This window comes from Oncorhynchus gorbuscha, linkage group LG04 (assembly GCF_021184085.1).
Source record: "Oncorhynchus gorbuscha isolate QuinsamMale2020 ecotype Even-year linkage group LG04, OgorEven_v1.0, whole genome shotgun sequence".
Classification (NCBI taxonomy): Eukaryota; Metazoa; Chordata; class Actinopteri; order Salmoniformes; family Salmonidae; genus Oncorhynchus; species Oncorhynchus gorbuscha.
In genome coordinates, this window is record NC_060176.1 from 7745267 (window position 1) to 7757289 (window position 12023).

The window sequence follows — 12023 nt, forward strand, 5'->3', positions numbered from 1 at the left end:
GAGAGGTGCAGAGAGGAGAGGTGCAGATAGTAGAGCAGATAGGAGAGTGGAGAGGAGAGGTGCAGAGAGGAGAGGAGATAGGAGAGTGGAGAGGAGAGGTGCAGAGAGGAGAGGAGAGTTGAGAGTGGGGAGAGGAGGTGCAGAGAGGAGAGGAGATGGGAGAGTGGAGAGGAGAGGTGCAGAGAGAGAGGAGATGGGAGAGTGGAGATGAGAGGTGCAGAGAGGAGAGGAGATAGGAGAGTGGAGAGGAGAGTTGAGAGTGGAGAGGAGAGGTGCAGAGAGGAGAGGAAATGGGAGAGTGGAGAGGAGAGGTGCAGAGAGGGAGAGGAGATAGGAGAGTGGAGAGAGAGGTGCAGAGAGGAGAGGAGAGTTGAGAGTGGAGAGGAGAGGTGCAGAGAGGAGAGGAGATGAGAGAGTGGAGAGGAGAGGTGCAGAGAGGAGAGGCGATGGGAGAGTGGAGATGAGAGGTGCAGAGAGGAGAGGAGATAGGAGAGTGGAGAGGAGAGTTGAGAGAGAGGAGAGGTGAACAGAGGAGAGGAGATGGGAGAGTGGAGAGGAGAGGTGCAGAGAGGAGAGGAGATAGGAGAGTGGAGAGGAGAGGGTGCAGAGGGAGAGGAGAGTTGAGAGTGGAGAGGAGAGGTGCAGAGAGGAGAGGAGATGGGAGAGTGGAGAGGAGAGGTGCAGAGAGGAGAGGAGATGGGAGAGTGGAGAGGAGAGGTGCAGAGAAGAGAGTGGAGATAGGAGAGTGGAGAGGAGAGTGGAGGAGAGAGTGAGAGAGTGGAGAGGAGATGGAAGAGTGGAGAGGAGAGGTGCAGAGAGAGAGGAGATGGGAGAGTGGAGAGGAGAGGTGCAGAGAGGAGAGGAGATGGGAGAGTGGAGAGGAGATGGGCAGAGAGGAGAGGAGATGGAGAGTGGAGAGGAGAGGTGCAGAGAGGAGAGGAGATAGGGAGAGTGGAGAGGAGAGGGGAGAGAGGAGAGGAGATGGAGAGTGGAGTGGAGAGGTGCAGAGTGGAGAGGGTGCAGAGGAGAGGAGATAGGAGAGTGGAGAGAGAGAGGTTCAGAGAGGAGAGGAGATGGGAGAGTGGAGAGGAGATGGGAGAGAGGAGAGGAGATGTGAGAGTGGAGAGGAGAGGTGCAGAGATGAGAGGAGAGGAGATGGGAGAGTGGAGAGATGGGAGAGAGGAGAGGAGATAGGAGAGTGGAGAGGAGAGGTGCAGAGATGAGAGGAGATGGGAGAGTGGAGAGGAGAGGTGCAGAGAGGAGAGGAGATGGGATAGTTAGTGGAGAGGAGAGGTGCAGAGAGTCGAGGAGAGGTGCAGAGAGGAGAGGAGATGGGAGAGTGGAGAGGAGATGGGAGAGTGGAGAGGAGAGGTGCAGAGAGGAGAGGAGATGGGAGAGTGGAGAGGAGATGGGAGGGAGGAGAGGAGATGTGAGAGTGGAGAGGAGAGGTGCAGAGAGGAGAGGAGATGGGAGAGTGGAGAGGAGATGGAAGAGTGGAGAGGAGAGGTGCAGAGAGGAGAGGAGATGGGAGAGTGGAGTGGAGAGGTGCAGAGAGGAGAGATGCAGATAGGAGAGGAGATGGGAGAGTGGAGAGTAGAGGTGCAGAGAGGAGAGGAGATGGGAGAGTGGAGAGGAGAGGTGCAGAGAAGAGAGTGGAGAGGAGATGTGAGAGTGGAGAGGAGAGGTGGAGCGAGGAGAGGAGATGGGAGAGTGGAGAGGAGAGGTGCAGAGAAGAGAGTGGAGAGGAGATGTGAGAGTGGAGAGGAGAGGTGGAGCGAGGAGAGGAGATGGGAGAGTGGAGAGGAGATGGAAGAGTGGAGAGGAGAGGTGCAGAGAGGAGAGGAGATGGGAGAGTGGAGAGGAGAGGTGCAGAGAGGAGAGAGAGATGGGAGAGAGGAAAGAGATGTGAGAGTGGAGAGAGAGATGAGAGAGGAGAGGCGATGGGAGAGTGGAGATGAGAGGTGCAGAGAGGAGAGGAGATAGGAGAGTGGAGAGGAGAGTTGAGAGTGGAGAGGAGAGGTGAACAGAGGAGAGGAGATGGGAGAGTGGAGAGGAGAGGTGCAGAGAGGAGAGGAGATAGGAGAGTGGAGAGGAGAGGTGCAGAGAGGAGAGGAGAGTTGAGAGTGGAGAGGAGAGGTGCAGAGAGGAGAGGAGATGGGAGAGTGGAGAGGAGAGGTGCAGAGAGGAGAGGAGATAGGAGAGTGGAGAGGAGAGGTGCAGAGACGAGAGGAGATTGAGAGTGGAGAGGAGAGTGCAGAGAGAGAGGAAATGGGAGAGTGGAGAGGAGAGGTGCAGAGAGGAGAGGAGATAGGAGAGTGGAGAGGAGAGGTGCAGAGAGGAGAGGAGAGTTGAGAGTGGAGAGGAGAGGTGCAGAGAGGAGAGGAGATGGGAGAGTGGAGAGGAGAGGTGCAGAGAGGAGAGCGATGGGAGAGTGGAGATGAGAGGTGCAGAGAGGAGAGGAGATAGGAGAGTGGAGAGGAGAGGTGCAGAGAGGAGAGGAGATAGGAGAGTGGAGAGGAGAGGTGAAGAGAGGAGAGGAGATGGGAGAGTGGAGAGGAGAGGTGCAGAGAGGAGAGGAGATAGGAGAGTGGAGAGGAGAGGTGCAGAGAGGAGAGGAGAGTTGGAGAGTGGAGTGGAGAGGTGCAGAGGAGAGGAGATGGGAGAGTGGAGAGGAGAGGTGCAGAGAGGAGAGGAGATGGGAGAGTGGAGAGGAGATGTGCAGAGAGTGAGAGGAGAGTTGAGAGGAGAGGTGCAGAGAGGAGAGGAGATGGGAGAGTGGAGAGGAATGTGCAGAGGAGAGGAGAGGAGATGGGAGAGTGGAGAGAGATGTGCAGAGAGGAGAGGGAGAGGTGCAGAGAGGAGAGGATGTGGGAGAGTGGAGAGGAGAGGTGCAGAGAGGAGAGGAAATGGGAGAGTGGAGAGGAGATGGGAGAGTGGAAAGGAGAGGTGCAGAGAGGAGAGTGGAGAGGGGATGTGAGAGTGGAGAGGAGAGGTGCAGAGAGAGAGGGATGGGAGAGTGGAGTGGAGAGGTGCAGAGAGGAGAGGAGATGGGAGAGATGGAGAGGAGAGGTGCAGAGAGGAGAGGAGATGGGAGAGTGGAGAGGAGAGTTGCAGAGAGGAGAGGAGATGGGAGAGTGGAGAGGAGAGGTGCAGAGAGGAGAGGGAGATGGAGAGGTGGAGGAGAGGAGATGGGAGAGTGGAGAGGAGATGGAAGAGTGGAGAGGAGAGGTGCAGAGAGGAGAGGAGATGGGAGAGTGGAGAGGAGAGGTGCAGAGGAGAGGAGAGGAGAGATGGGAGAGTGTAGAGGAGATGGGAGAGAGGAAAGGAGATGTGAGAGTGGAGAGGAGAGATGCAGAGAGGAGAGGAGATGGGAGAGTGGAGAGGAGATGGGAGAGAGGAGAGGAGATGTGCAGAGAGGAGAGGAGATGGGATAGTGGAGAGGAGAGGTGCAGAGAGTCGAGGAGAGGTGCAGAGAAGAGAGGAGTTGGGAGAGTGGAGAGGAGATGGGAGAGTGGAGAGGAGAGGTGCAGAGAGGAGAGGAGATGGGAGAGTGGAGAGGAGAGGTGCAGAGAGGAGAGGAGATGTGAGAGTGGAGAGGAGAGGTGCAGAGAGGAGAGGAGATGGGAGAGTGGAGAGGAGATGGAAGAGTGGAGAGGAGAGGTGCAGAGAGGAGAGGAGATGGGAGAGTGGAGAGGAGATGTGAGAGGAGAGGAGATGTGAGAGTGGAGTGGAGAGGTGCAGAGAGGAGAGGTGCAGATAGTAGAGCAGATAGGAGAGTGGAGAGGAGAGGTGCAGAGAGGAGAGGAGATAGGAGAGTGGAGAGGAGAGGTGCAGAGAGGAGAGGAGAGTTGAGAGTGGGGAGGAGAGGTGCAGAGAGGAGAGGAGATGGGAGAGTGGAGAGGAGAGGTGCAGAGAGGAGAGGAGATGGGAGAGTGGAGATGAGAGGTGCAGAGAGGAGAGGAGATAGGAGAGTGGAGAGGAGAGTTGAGAGTGGAGAGGAGAGGTGCAGAGAGGAGAGGAAATGGGAGAGTGGAGAGGAGAGGTGCAGAGAGGAGAGGAGATAGGAGAGTGGAGAGGAGAGGTGCAGAGAGGAGAGGAGAGTTGAGAGTGGAGAGGAGAGGTGCAGAGAGGAGAGGAGATGGGAGAGTGGAGAGGAGAGGTGCAGAGAGGAGAGGCGATGGGAGAGTGGAGATGAGAGGTGCAGAGAGGAGAGGAGATAGGAGAGTGGAGAGGAGAGTTGAGAGTGGAGAGGAGAGGTGAACAGAGGAGAGGAGATGGGAGAGTGGAGAGGAGAGGTGCAGAGAGGAGAGGAGATAGGAGAGTGGAGAGGAGAGGTGCAGAGGGGAGAGGAGAGTTGAGAGTGGAGAGGAGAGGTGCAGAGAGGAGAGGAGATGGGAGAGTGGAGAGGAGAGTTGCAGAGAGGAGAGGAGATGGGAGAGTGGAGAGGAGAGGTGCAGAGAAGAGAGTGGAGAGGAGATGTGAGAGTGGAGAGGAGAGGTGGAGCGAGGAGAGGAGATGAGAGAGTGGAGAGGAGATGGAAGAGTGGAGAGGAGAGGTGCAGAGAGGAGAGGAGATGGGAGAGTGGAGAGGAGAGGTGCAGAGAGGAGAGGAGAGGAGATGGGAGAGTGGAGAGGAGATGGGAGAGAGGAAAGGAGATGTGAGAGTGGAGAGGAGAGATGCAGAGAGGAGAGGAGATGGGAGAGTGGAGAGGAGATGGGAGAGAGGAGAGGAGATGTGAGAGTGGAGTGGAGAGGTGCAGAGTGGAGAGGTGCAGATAGGAGAGGAGATAGGAGAGTGGAGAGGAGAGGTGCAGAGAGGAGAGGAGATGGGAGAGTGGAGAGGAGATGGGAGAGAGGAGAGGAGATGTGAGAGTGGAGAGGAGAGGTGCAGAGAGGAGAGGAGATGGGAGAGGAGAGATGGAGAGGAGAGAAGAGGTGCAGAGAGGAGAGGAGATGGGAGAGTGGAGAGGAGATGGGAAAGAGGAGAGGAGATGGGAGAGTGGAGAGGAGAGGTGCAGAGATGAGAGGAGATGGGAGAGTGGAGAGGAGAGGTGCAGAGAGGAGAGGAGATGGGAGAGTGGAGATGAGAGGTGCAGAGAGGAGAGAGGAGATGGAGAGTGGAGAGGAGAGAGGTGCAGAGAGGAGAGGAAATGGGAGAGTGGAGAGAGAGGTGCAGAGAGGAGAGGAGATGGGAGAGTGGAGAGGAGAGGTGAGAGAGGAGAGGAGAGTTGAGAGTGGAGAGGAGAGAGGTGCAGAGAGGAGAGGAGATGGGAGAGTGGAGAGGAGAGGTGCAGAGAGGAGAGGAGATGGGAGAGTGGAGATGAGAGGTGCAGAGAGGAGAGGAGATAGGGAGAGTGGAGAGGAGAGGGTGCAGAGAGGAGAGGAGATGGGAGAGTGGAGAGGAGAGTTGCAGAGAGGAGAGGAGATGGGAGAGTGGAGAGGAGAGGTGCAGAGAGAGAGTGGAGAGGAGATGGAGAGTGGAGAGGAGAGGTGGAGAGAGGAGAGGAGATGAGAGAGTGGAGAGGAGCTGGAAGAGTGGAGAGGAGAGGTGCAGAGAGGAGAGGAGATGGGAGAGTGGAGAGGAGAGGTGCAGAGAGGAGAGAGGAGATGGGAGAGTGGAGAGGAGATGGGAGAGGAGAGGAGATGGGAGAGTGGAGAGGAGAGATGCAGAGAGGAGAGGAGATGGGAGAGTGGAGAGGAGATGGGAGAGAGAGAGGAGATGTGAGAGTGGAGAGGAGAGGTGCAGAGAGGAGATAGGAGATGGGAGATAGGAGAGTGGAGAGATGCAGAGAGGAGAGGAGATGGGAGAGTGGAGAGGAGATGGGAGAGAGAGAGGAGATGGGAGAGTGGAGAGGAGAGGTGCAGAGAGGAGAGGAGATGGGAGAGGAGAGAGATGGGAGAGAGGAGAGAAGAGGTGCAGAGAGGAGAGGAGAGGAGATGGGAGAGTGGAGAGGAGATGGGAAAGAGGAGAGGAGATAGGAGAGTGGCGAGGAGAGGTGCAGAGATGAGAGGAGATGGGAGAGTGGAGAGGAGAGGTGCAGAGAGGAGAGGAGATGGGATAGTGGAGAGGAGAGGTACAGAGAGTAGAGGAGAGGGGCAGAGAGGAGAGGAGATGGGAGAGTGGAGAGGAGATGGGAGAGTGGAGAGGAGAGGTGCAGAGAGGAGAGGAGATGGGAGAGTGGAGAGGAGATGGGAGAGGAGAGGAGATGTGAGAGTGGAGAGGAGATGGAAGAGTGGAGAGGAGAGGTGCAGAGAGGAGAGGAGATGGGAGAGTGGAGAGGAGATGGGAGAGAGGAGAGGAACTGGGAGAGTGGAGAGGTGATGGAAGAGTGGAGAGGAGAGGTGCAGAGAGGAGAGGAGATGGGAGAGTGGAGAGGAGATGGGAGAGAGAGAGGAGATGGGAGAGTGGAGTGGAGAGGTGCAGAGAGAGGTGCAGATAGGAGGAGATAGGAGAGTGGAGAGGAGAGGTGCAGAGAGGAGAGGAGATGGGAGAGTGAGAAGGAGAGGTGCAGAGAGGAGAGGAGATGGGATAGTGGAGAGGAGAGGTGCAGAGAGGAGAGGCGATGGGAGAGTGGAGTGGAGAGGTGCAGAGAGGAGAGGAGATGGGATAGTGGAGAGGAGAGGTGCAGAGAGGAGAGGAGATGGGAGAGTGGAGTGGAGAGGTGCAGAGAGGAGAGGAGATGGGAGAGTGGAGAGGAGAGGTGCAGAGAGGAGAGGAGATGGGAGAGTGGAGAGGAGATGGAAGAGTGGAGAGGAGAGGTGCAGAGAGGAGAGGAGATGGGAGAGTGGAGAGGAGAGGTGCAGAGAGGAGAGGAGAGGAGATGGGAGAGTGGGGAAGAGAAGGGAGAGAGGAAAGGAGATGTGAGAGTGGAGAGGAGAGGTGCAGAGAGGAGAGGAGAGTGGAGAGGAGATGTGAGAGTGGAGAGGAGAGGTGCAGAGAGGAGAGGAGATGGGAGAGAAGAGAGGAGATGGGATAGAGGAGAGTAGATGTGAGAGTGGAGAGGAGAGGTGCAGAGAGGAGAGGAGATGGGAGAGTGGAGAGGAGAGGTGCAGAGAAGAGAGGAGATGGGATAGTGGAGAGGAGAGGTGCAGAGAGGAGAGGAGATGGGAGAGTGGAGAGGAGATGGGAGAGTTGGAGAGGAGAGTTGCAGAGAGGAGAGGAGATGGGATAGTGGAGAGGAGAGGTGCAGATAGGAGAGGAGATGGGAGAATGGAGAGGAGAGGTGCAGAGAGGAGAGGAGATGGGAGAGTGGAGAGGAAAGGTGCAGAGAGGAGAGGAGATGGGATAGTGGAGAGGAGAGGTGCAGAGAGAGAGGAGATGGGAGAGTGGAGAGGAGAGGTGCAGAGAGGAGAGGAGATGGGAGAGTGGAGAGGAGAGGTGCAGAGAGGGAGAGGTGCAGAGGAGGAGATGGGAGAGTGGAGAGGTGCAGAGAGAGAGGAGATGAGATGGGAGAGAGAGATGGGAGAGAGGAGAGAGAGGTGCAGAGAGAGAGGAGGGAGATGGGAGAGTGGAGAGGAGATGGGAGAGAGGAGAGGAGATGGGACAGTGGAGAGGAGAGAGCAGAGATGAGAGGAGATGGGAGAGTGGAGAGGAGAGGTGCAGAGAGGAGAGGAGATGGGATAGTGGAGAGGAGAGGTGCAGAGAGGAGAGGAGATGGGAGAGTGGAGAGGAGAGGGCAGAGAGGAGAGGAGATGGGAGAGTGGAGAGGAGAGGTGCAGAGAGGAGAGGAGATGGGAGAGTGGAGAGGAGATGGGAGAGGAGAGGGAGATGTGAGGAGAGGAGATGGAAGAGTGGAGAGGAGAGGTGCAGAGAGGAGAGGAGATGGGAGAGTGGGGAGGAGATGGGAGAGGAGAGGAGATGGAGAGTGGAGTGGAGAGGTGCAGAGAGGAGAGGCAGATAGGAGAGGAGATGGGAGAGTGGAGAGGAGAGGGTGCAGAGAGGAGAGGAGATGGGAGAGTGGAGAGGAGATGGGCAGAGAGGAGAGGAGATGGGAGAGTGGAGAGGAGAGGTGCAGAGAGGAGAGGAGATGGGAGAGTGGAGTGGAGAGGTGCAGAGAGGAGAGGAGATGAGAGAGTGGAGAGGAGAGGTGCAGAGAGGAGAGGAGATGGGAGAGTGGAGAGGAGATGGAAGAGTAGAGAGGAGAGGTGCAGAGAAGAGGAGATGGGAGAGTGGAGAGAGAGGTGCAGAGAGGAGAGGAGATGGGAGAGTGGAGAGGAGAGGTGCAGAGAGGAGAGGAGATGGGAGAGTGGAGAGGAGAAGAGAGGTGCAGAGAGGAGAGGAGAGGGAGAGGGAGAGTGCAGAGGGAGATGGGAAAGAGAGATGGGAGGACAGTGGCGAGGAGAGGTGCAGAGAGAGAGAGGAGATGGGAGAGTGGAGAGGAGAGGTGCAGAGAGGAGAGGAGATGGGATAGTGGAGGAGAGGTGGAGAGGAGAGAGGTGCAGAGAGGAGAGGAGATGGGAGAGTGGAGAGGAGATGGGAGAGTGGAGAGGAGAGGTGCAGAGAGGGAGAGATGGGAGAGTGGAGAGGGAGATGGGAGAGGGAGAGGAGATGTGAGAGTGGAGAGGAGATGGGAGAGTGGAGAGGAGAGGTGCAGAGAGGAGAGGAGATGGGAGAGTGGAGAGGAGATGGGAGAGGAGAGGAGATGGGAGAGTGGAGAGGAGAGGTGCAGAGAGGAGAGGAGATAGTAGAGAGATAGGAGAGTGGAGAGGAGGAGAGGTGCAGAGAGGAGAGGAGATGGGAGAGTGGAGAGGAGAGGTGCAGAGAGGAGAGGGAGATGGGATAGTGGAGAGGAGAGGTGCAGAGAGGAGAGGAGATGGGAGAGTGGAGAGGAGAGGTGCAGAGAGGGAGAGGAGATGGGAGAGTGGAGAGGAGAGTGCAGAGAGGAGAGGAGATGGGAGAGTGGAGAGGAGATGGAAGAGTAGAGAGGAGAGGTGCAGAGAAGAGAGGAGATGGGAGAGTGGAGAGGAGAGGTGCAGAGAGGAGAGAGGAGATGGGAGAGTGGGAGAGAGGGAGAGAGGAAAGGAGATGTGAGAGTGGAGAGGAGAGGTGCAGAGAGGAGAGGAGATGGGAGAGTGGAGAGGAGATGGGAGAGAGGAGAGGAGATGTGAGAGTGGAGAGGAAAGGTGCAGAGTGGAGAGGTGCAGATAGGAGAGAGGGAGATGGGAGAGTGGAGAGGAGATGGGAGAGTGGAGAGGAGAGGTGCAGAGAGGAGAGGAGATGGGAGAGTGGAGAGGAGATGGGAGAGTGGAGAGGAGAGGTGCAGAGAGGAGAGGAGATGGGAGAGTGGAGAGGAGATGGGAGAGGAGAGGAGATGTGAGAGTGGAGAGGAGATGGAAGAGTGGAGAGGAGAGGTGCAGAGAGGAGAGGAGATGGGAGAGTGGAGAGGAGATGGGAGAGGAGAGGAGATGTGAGAGTGGAGTGGAGAGGTGCGGAGAGGAGAGGTGCAGATAGTAGAGGAGATAGGAGAGTGGAGAGGAGAGGTGCAGAGAGGAGAGGCGATGGGAGAGTGGAGTGGAGAGGTGCAGAGAGGAGAGGAGATGGGATAGTGGAGAGGAGAGGTGCAGAGAGGAGAGGAGATGGGAGAGTAGAGTGGAGAGGTGCAGAGAGGAGAGGAGATGGGAGAGTGGAGAGGAGAGGGTGCAGAGAGGAGAGGAGATGGGAGAGTGGAGAGGAGATGGAAGAGTAGAGAGAGGTGCAGAGAAGAGAGGAGATGGGAGAGTGGAGAGGGAGAGGTGCAGAGAGGGAGAGGAGATGGGAGAGTGGGGAAGAGGGGAGAGAGGAGAGGAGATGTGAGAGTGGAGAGGAGAGGTGCAGAGAGAGAGGAGATGGGAGAGTGGAGAGGAGATTGGAGAGAGAGAGGAGATGTGAGAGTGGAGTGGAGAGGTGCAGAGTGGAGAGGGTGCAGATGGAGAGGAGAGGAGATGGGAGAGTGGAGAGGGAGATGGGAGAGTGGAGAGGAGAGGTGCAGAGAGGAGAGGAGATGGGAGAGTGGAGAGGAGATGGGAGAGGAGAGGAGATGTGAGAGTGGAGAGGAGATGGAAGAGTGGAGAGGAGAGGTGCAGAGAGGAGAGGGAGATGGGAGAGTGGGAGGAGATGGGAGAGGAGAGGAGATGTGAGAGTGGAGTGGAGAGGTGCAGAGAGGAGAGTGCAGATAGTAGAGGAGAGATAGGAGAGTGGAGAGGAGAGGTGCAGAGAGGAGAGGCGATGGGAGAGTGGAGTGAGAGGTGCAGAGAGGAGAGGAGATGGGATAGTGGAGAGGAGAGGTGCAGAGAGGAGAGGAGATGGGAGAGTAGAGTGGAGAGGTGCAGAGAGGAGAGGAGATGGGAGAGGGAGAGGAGAGGTGCAGAGAGGAGAGGAGATGGGAGAGTGGAGAGTGGAAGAGTAGAGAGGAGGTGCAGAGAAGAGAGGAGATGGGAGAGTGGAGAGGAGAGGTGCAGAGAGGAGAGGAGATGGGAGAGTGGAGAGGAGAGGTGCAGAGAGGAGAGGAGATGGGAGAGGAGAGAGATGGGAGAGAGGAGAGAAGAGGTGCAGAGAGGAGAGGAGAGGAGATGGGAGAGTGGAGAGGAGATGGGAAAGAGGAGAGGAGATAGGACAGTGGCGAGGAGAGGTGCAGAGATGAGAGGAGATGGGAGAGTGGAGAGGAGAGGTGCAGAGAGGAGAGGAGATGGGATAGTGGAGAGGAGAGGTGCAGAGAGGAGAGGAGAGGTGCAGAGAGGAGAGGAGATGGGAGAGTGGAGAGGAGATGGGAGAGTGGAGAGGAGAGGTGCAGAGAGGAGAGGAGATGGGAGAGTGGAGAGGAGATGGGAGAGGAGAGGAGATGTGAGAGTGGAGAGGAGATGGAAGAGTGGAGAGGAGAGGTGCAGAGAGGAGAGGAGATGGGAGAGTGGAGAGGAGATGGGAGAGGAGAGGAGATGTGAGAGTGGAGTGGAGAGGTGCAGAGAGGAGAGGTGCAGATAGTAGAGGAGATAGGAGAGTGGAGAGGAGAGGTGCAGAGAGGAGAGGAGATGGGAGAGTGGAGTGAGAGGTGCAGAGAGGAGAGGAGATGGGATAGTGGAGAGGAGAGGTGCAGAGAGGAGAGGAGATGGGAGAGTGGAGTGGAGAGGTGCAGAGAGGAGAGGAGATGAGAGAGTGGAGAGGAGAGGTGCAGAGAGGAGAGGAGATGGGAGAGTGGAGAGGAGATGGAAGAGTAGAGAGGAGAGGTGCAGAGAAGAGAGGAGATGGGAGAGTGGAGAGGAGAGGTGCAGAGAGGAGAGGAGAGGAGATGGGAGAGTGGGGAATAGAAGGGAGAGAGGAAAGGAGATGTGAGAGTGGAGAGGAGAGGTGCAGAGAGGAGAGGAGATGGGAGAGTGGAGAGGAGATGGGAGAGAGGAGAGGAGATGTGAGAGTGGAGTGGAAAGGTGCAGAGTGGAGAGGTGCAGATAGGAGAGGAGAGGAGATGGGAGAGTGGAGAGGAGATGGGAGAGTGGAGAGGAGAGGTGCAGAGAGGGAGAGGAGATGGGAGAGTGGAGAGGAGATGGGAGAGTGGAGAGGAGAGGTGCAGAGAGGAGAGGAGATGGGAGAGTGGAGAGGAGATGGGAGAGGAGAGGAGATGGAGAGTGGAGAGGAGATGGAAGAGTGGAGAGGAGAGGTGCAGAGGAGAGGAGATGGGAGAGTGGAGAGGAGATGGGAGAGGAGAGAGATGTGAGAGTGGAGTGGAGAGGTGCGGAGAGAGAGGTGCAGATGTAGGAGAGGAGATGCAGAGAGGAGGAGGAGATGGGAGAGTGGAGTGGAGAGGTGCAGAGAGGAGGAGATGGGAGAGTGGAGAGGAGAGGTGCAGAGAGGAGAGGGAGATGGGAGAGTGAGAGTGGAGATGGGAGGTAAGTGCAGAGAGGAGAGGAGATGGGAGAGTGGAGAGGAGAGGTGCAGAGAGGAGAGGAGATGGGAGAGTGGAGAGGAGATGGAAGAGTAGAGAGGAGGTGCAGAGAAGAGAGGAGATGGGAGAGTGGAGAGGAGAGGTGCAGAGAGGAGAGGAGATGGGAGAGTGG